This window comes from Anarrhichthys ocellatus, unplaced genomic scaffold (genome assembly GCF_004355925.1).
Source record: "Anarrhichthys ocellatus isolate YVR2014 unplaced genomic scaffold, GSC_Weel_1.0 scaffold3, whole genome shotgun sequence".
Classification (NCBI taxonomy): domain Eukaryota; kingdom Metazoa; phylum Chordata; class Actinopteri; order Perciformes; family Anarhichadidae; genus Anarrhichthys; species Anarrhichthys ocellatus.
The window spans coordinates 15994846-16001682 of NW_022280033.1; positions in this window are offsets into that span (position 1 = coordinate 15994846).

Genomic DNA, 6837 nt, shown 5'->3' on the forward strand with positions numbered 1-6837 from the left:
ATCCCTTCCTCGCAAAAAAGCCAAAATTACGAGTTTAAAATGTTGTGTAATACGTGGCTGTTGATAAAACAATGTTGTTTCAGCTTCCCTTTTCTCTTGATCAAGTGATTCATCTTCTCAATTATACACAATCTTTGACGACACTGCGCGGGGAGAGAGCCTGGGGGCGGGGCCTCATCCTGCTAGTGGACGTGATTCGTTCAAACTCTTCTTCTCTGGTAAAAGTGATGGAACGTTGTAGCTTCGAAATATACACAGCGCCTCCCAATGATGGAATAGTAATGCTTTTCCTTTGAGACACATTTACAGTATCTTATCAAAGTACAAAAGGCCAGTTCTACCCAATAATCTATAAGCAAACGCTGTTTTGCGTTACTTTTCACGCTTTTGTCCAACTGGGAATGTTGGTATTGGCAGTGGTGGAAGACATACTCAAAAACGTCCTAAAGTTGAACTATTAACTATTATAGTAAAACAATTAATACCGCACAGTAAGAGTCCTGTGAAGAGTGAAAGAGGCATTATCAGCACAATGTACTTAAATGTGCGTCTCTTCAAGGTGGAGCTTTCAATTCAAATACGGTGCTGGATAGTTTAATGAATCATAATGTATTTAATTGTTTGTGTGAGTAGAATCTAAATCTGCAACATAACCAGTAACACTTATCATTTGTCAGGTAAATGTAGTACTATAATGTTTTCCTCTGAAGAAGAAGAACACAGTAGTAGGCTAAGTAGTACTTTCAAGTGTTTTGTAAGTTATTTCTGGGTACAATGAGTTTGAATAGTAACATAATTCAATACTTTTCATATCTAAACATCATAATCTATAGCTGTTTGGGGCCCTTTTAGTTGGGGCCCCAGGCCCAGGTTGCCTATCTTGCCGAACGGTAACGTCTGATGTTTTTTTCCCCGAGAACTAGACTAGCCCTTGTGTTGTCCTCCCGACTGCCATACACCTGTTGTCCTCTGGGGTCAAAAATGACCCCACCTGGTTTGACTGTTTTTAAAGCATACAGTATAAATTGTCAATCAATTCTGTTTTACACCTTTAGTCTTACTTCAGTCCAACACATTACCACAAATCGTTCCCTTCATTTTGGAATTTAGGGCCAATAGACCTTGTTTACATAAAAGTATACCCTGTTTTTGAGTGAAAATACAATGAAACAATGAATTATTTTGACTTCATATTATTTTTTACTATTTGACTGATCACAGAGAGGTACATGTCAAAGTTTAGTGAGGATGCTGTTCTTGAATCATTTGAATTTTTCTAATGGCAGCACATAATCACACCTGTTGTCCTCTGGGGTCAAAAATGACCCCGTCAGGTTTGACTGTTTATAAAGCATACGGTATAAATTATCACCCACCTCTGTGTTTCAACTCCTTAGTCAACTTTATTCCAAGTCATTACCTGACATGTAAAACATGTCAACATTCATTTCTGCAACATTTAACCCTCCTGTTACCTTCAAATTTACTAACACCTGTTATCCTGGGGTCATTTTTGACCCCAGCAATTTGAACCTGCAGAGCATTATTGTAATTAAAATTGCTACACAAGTTTATGTGTCAGGTACTTAGTTTTTTGTTGACTACCTAAATAGCCCTTTAAATAAAACAACCCCCCCGACACCCAAACCCGTATACATCCAGAATCCCTGTTACGGGACTATGGAGAAATATGCAGATCACCATAAAATCTCACTGATTGACCTAAAATTGGAAAGAGATATTTTTTGGGTGTTTTAATGGCTTTACATAAAACTTTACATATCAACATGTTGAGTTTGTGTTTACCCAGTTGTCCCCACTAAATTAGGAAAAGTCATTCAATATTAAACCAAAAATATGATGTCTCATTTATTTAGAACATTTTGTGCTATCCTGGGGTCAAAAATGACCCCAGGACAACACAAGGGCTAGAGGCCGTTTACACCAGTGTTTCGAGAAAGCTGCAAGCTGCCGCACCACATTCCAAGCATGTAGCCCATTCTGAACAGGCATGTTTTGCACTGGCACAGTATAAAAATACCAAAATATTATATATTTGTTGGCTGGTGGCAGTCTTTTGCATGTACTGTAGGTACTGTGTGTGCGGTATGTGGACTGGCGACAGTCTGTGTATGTAATGTATGTATGCAATATGTTATTTGTATTGTTTTAACAGCAGACACTGTATGTATGTTTCCAAGACAAATTTCCTTCGGGACAATAAAGTCTATCTTATCTTATCTTATAATCATGAGCTTGTAATATCTAATCTACAAAGGTCTACAAAGGTACAAACGTGTGTGTGTGTGTGTGTGTGTGTGTGTGTGTGTGTGTGTGTGTGTGTACAGTTAAAATGTGAGTCATTTTTTTTTGTCCAGGTATTGTTAATGTTTTACTGTATCTTTCAATTGTGAACTATTGAGGAATTTAGTATAAAACATCACAATGAAACGTCTGGATTCCAGGTATATTACTCTACACAGCATGTACAACATTCTAACCAAATTGTTTGTAGGTAAAGTGGATTCACTCCCACCAGAAAATGTAACCCATTATGGTAATTCCCATTGTTTATTATCTTTAGCATGGGCAGAAAAAAATGCTTACAAAATTGAATTGCCTAACATGGCAGAACTGTTTTAAAAAAGTTGAAAAACATGAAAAACTCCAGATATGTTTCGTGAAACAGTTAATTGTCTTTGCATTGCTTTCCTTACTCGCTGTAATCTTCAATCTTCAACTGTGCACATAGTTGGCCGGACCACTTTTTTTTTTTTAATAAAAACTAATCGAAGCTCTTCTTAGCCTCTGTGATTGTTACAATAGCTGCCTAAACTATGTTGCTAGGCTGCTAAACGTTGGCCTCAGGGAGGATGACCTCAACAGAATGAAATGCTGTGAGTAGGCTGTCCGGGGAGTGGCGCTGTTTGCATTTCATGATCAGGGAGATCTTCTCAATGCAGTCCAACCTGAACACATAAATACCTGTATGAAGAAAACAAATAAACAAAGGGCAGGTGGTGAAAAAAAATATCTTGGTTCAGTTTCTACCAGTCTATATTTAAGAATAAAACAGAAAATAATATATATTTATTGTGTGTATTTGATAAAACCATTGGAATTGTATTTAATTTGATTACCTAGTCCCCCTTTATACATTGCAAAGTTTTGTAGGGATGGAGATTGTGAGGGTAAAAAGTGAAGGTGCTGTCATCATTATCTGTGTGCCCCTTTGAAAGCTGCTGCCACTTTTTCAGGCCCCACGGAGCAGAGAGGTGTTGGAGCCTTGTTACAAGACTCCACCAGACAAGTATATCTACAGCTTATTTAAAAGTTTGAAATTCAGCGTGAGAAACAGACTAAGCTCACTCTCTCATGCAGTAACATCATAATTCTGACCTGTTATCCTTTGTGATCCTAATAATCCTACCATATTTCAGGGCAGCACATGAACAGGGGAAACTGTACCACATTTTATACAAACGTATAAGCATATACCAGGCAGCCATGACAGCTAACTTGGCACGGTTTAGTAGTTCAGCAGCAGGTGATGTCTATCCTGAGACATGTGTCCCTGAGTCAATGCAGGACATTCCAGTATGTGCTGTAGCAGCAGGATGTGACACAGGATACAATACAATAGAACTGGAAAGAAATTATGCAAATAAAAAAAAGATGATTGGAGGAAGGCAACACTGCAAAATGTAAGTAAAAGTTGCTGTTCCCTGTTCTACTTCTTTTCTATTGTTTGGCAGCCATTATGACATCATTGTAGGTAACTATTCTCCATCTGTGTAAATGTACTCTTTGAAAGGATGAAACTGTAAACAATGTTTTTAACTACTAAGAGTCTGGGTGGGGTCAGAACTGTTTGCGTGTCTCACAAGTCAGTAAAGGCCTCATGTTTCTTTTGCACCTACTCCCCTTGTAGCATTTCTCTGGCTCCTCTCACTGAAACTTGGATGGCAACTTTTTCAAAGTGCAGCGACTGCCACTCCTGTAGCAACCTGCCATACACAATGACAGGCACACACAAGCGCGCACGCTGCTGTGATTACAGGTGCACACATGCATGAACGCATGCATACAAAATCAGATGCAAATGTACACGTGCTGCTCAGCAGTTGGCACATTGTGTGAAACGATGTCAGCACCCAGTTGCCCCAACACGGCCTCCAAATACAGCTTAAAACTCACCCAAAATGCAACTTTAGTTTCCACAGGACCTGGAACCATTCCACAACTCCATGGTGCTGTGTGTCTATACATTCCACACTGACAAGAGCCTGTTGTCGCTACTGCTGTGGTTTTGTCTCACCTGTGTGTTTGTGTCGCCTGGCTCGACACCCCCACCATCCTTTGACAAAGCTGTGCGGAGTGATCACTGCCATCAGACCCGATGACACGGGGTCTGTCAGTATCTCGTAGCGACACAAAACATGGGAATATAATCACCTGTGGAATTTGTTATGGCCTCTCCAAGTGACAAATATAGAGCAGCCCGATTTTCCTCAAAAGATAAATGTGGTTCCTCACACATTGATAACTAATCTAGAATCAAATTAGATGAGTTCTCCTCTACTTTTTAAAATCATGTCGAAGAATTTTATAATCTCAACCGAATCGCTGGTAGATTGTGTGTTTACGGACAGTGTGTCATGGCCAGTCACCATCTACGAGTAATAGTCCAGTCGTGGTGTAGCGACCCTTTAATTCCGCCTTCATCAACCTTGTAGGCAAGCATTATCTCACCTCTTTGCGAACTGCCAAGACTTCCTGTTCGCTCCATCAAATGATGCAAATGGCTTTTGCAGCTGCTGCTTGTCCTTTTCCCTTTGTTTTCCCATCCCCTTCCTTCTCCTGTGACAATCTTCCTCCTCCTGCTCTGTCCCTATCAGAATGACAGAAGCGTTGAGACATCGTCTAAACAAAAGATGAACATGTACTTTCCGAAGGTAAACAAAAGAAAAGCGGTGGTACTGCAGAATAAAAGTACTTTAACAGCAGCTGTTCCAGTGGTTATACTGACCAAAGATACAAACAATTATATGTTTACAATTTGCACATTGATAATCTGTAGATAGAGTCCGCTCTGCTGTGCTAAATGCTAACATCAGCATGCTAATATGTTCACAAAGATTTTGTTATAATTCCTCCTGAGGGGGACATGAATGTGGATACCAAATTTAATGGCGATCAATCCACTTGTTGAGACATTTAATTTCAAAACCACATTGTTAATAATGTTCAGTCCGAACCAAAGACCAACCAACTGAAATTTCTTTTTTCTACCCCCTAGAGCCATGCAGCTAGCAGGGCTAAACAAACTAAACTTTGTTTTCTTCTTCCTTTTTTGCCCACATTAAAAACAGACTTGCTGTCACCTGTTCAACCCCACCCTCCAACTAAAGTTATGCATTTAGTGTTCACCATCAAAGCATTATGTGGTGAGCTATCGCTTAGACGTCATACGGTTATCCTTGTGTTTGCTCTCATGCTGAAAATCAAACATTACCGTTCATTCACCTGAACAGTGTGCTATCTACCACTGACCTCTTTACAGCAGCTACATGGGAGTTTCATAGTTCTGTTTTGCTTTTCAGACATGGCACACTGGAAGGTTGGCATCTGTCACATCTGCAGCAGGGTCGTAGCCTTTTTCTACAGTGCATGTGGCATAATGGAAGCTCAGCCTTCAGTTGGATAACATGTACTGTTTACACTGTAAACTAACCCCATGTGTATAAGACTTTGCCCAAAAGGCTTACACGTTATGAACTGTATCTCTTAATACTTTGAGTAAACAAGTCTTATTCCGGAAGGCCTCCATGAGGACACGGTTATCAGTAGCTAATAATCGAATCTACTCTGTTGTGTTTCTACCAGAAAGGATACTGCGTCTTTATTCACCTTCAGCAATAATCGGTTCACTTCGATGGAGATTGTGTTATCACATAAATCAAAGCAGTTACACTTTGTGTGTTTGATTCATACATTGCTGGAGGTGTTTAATGAAGGGGGAGGGATTCAGCCAAAGTTCAGTGAATGGCCAAGTCCATGTGTTACAACCTGTCAGACACAAAACCAACAAGTCACGACATTTTTCAAAGTTTTTTAGGAGTGCAGAGGTATGTAGTGTTGCAACTATCTATCATTGAACATTCATTTTCGAAGTTTCTATTACAACTGCTCCTCTGTGTGTCTTGGGTGGTGCCCAAAGGAAACAATGAGGGACTGTCTTCAAGTCATCACTTGATCAGTCACGTTGCATCACTTCCGTTACTTCAGTCATCAGATTTCATGCTGCCGAGGCTATTTTAAGTCCTAGAGCGAAGCAACCATTAAAGGAAAATCACTGTATTTGGTCTGTCTTTCTCTCCTTTCAGGGTTTAACAAAACATGTGCTACAACGTCCTATCCTGGAGATGCTGACGGCCTTCCTCCAAATTCAAAGCACAGTCACTAAACCACAGGAGATTTACATCACAGCCTGTCTGGTGAGGTAATGTCATTTCAGTCTGTGGACAGTATTGCTAGTATAGGGGAAGGGGGATTGTTAACGAACCATGCAAAGCAACAAAAGAATGAATGTTGGCGGACTTGGATGCTTTGTCCTGGCCACCTTGTGCTGCTCCTCTCTTCTGTTTGTGTTACCAGACCGCACCTTCATCAAAGGATGGCAATGCAGTCTTTATAATAATCATCCTCACCCAGTACCTCAATTGTTTGTTGATTTCCTCATTACATTAAATTGTCAAAGGTTAATACATTAGAAGGTTTTCTTTGTTACCCTCCAGGCATTTAAGCCTCACAGAGGACTATGTGGCTGTTACTTAG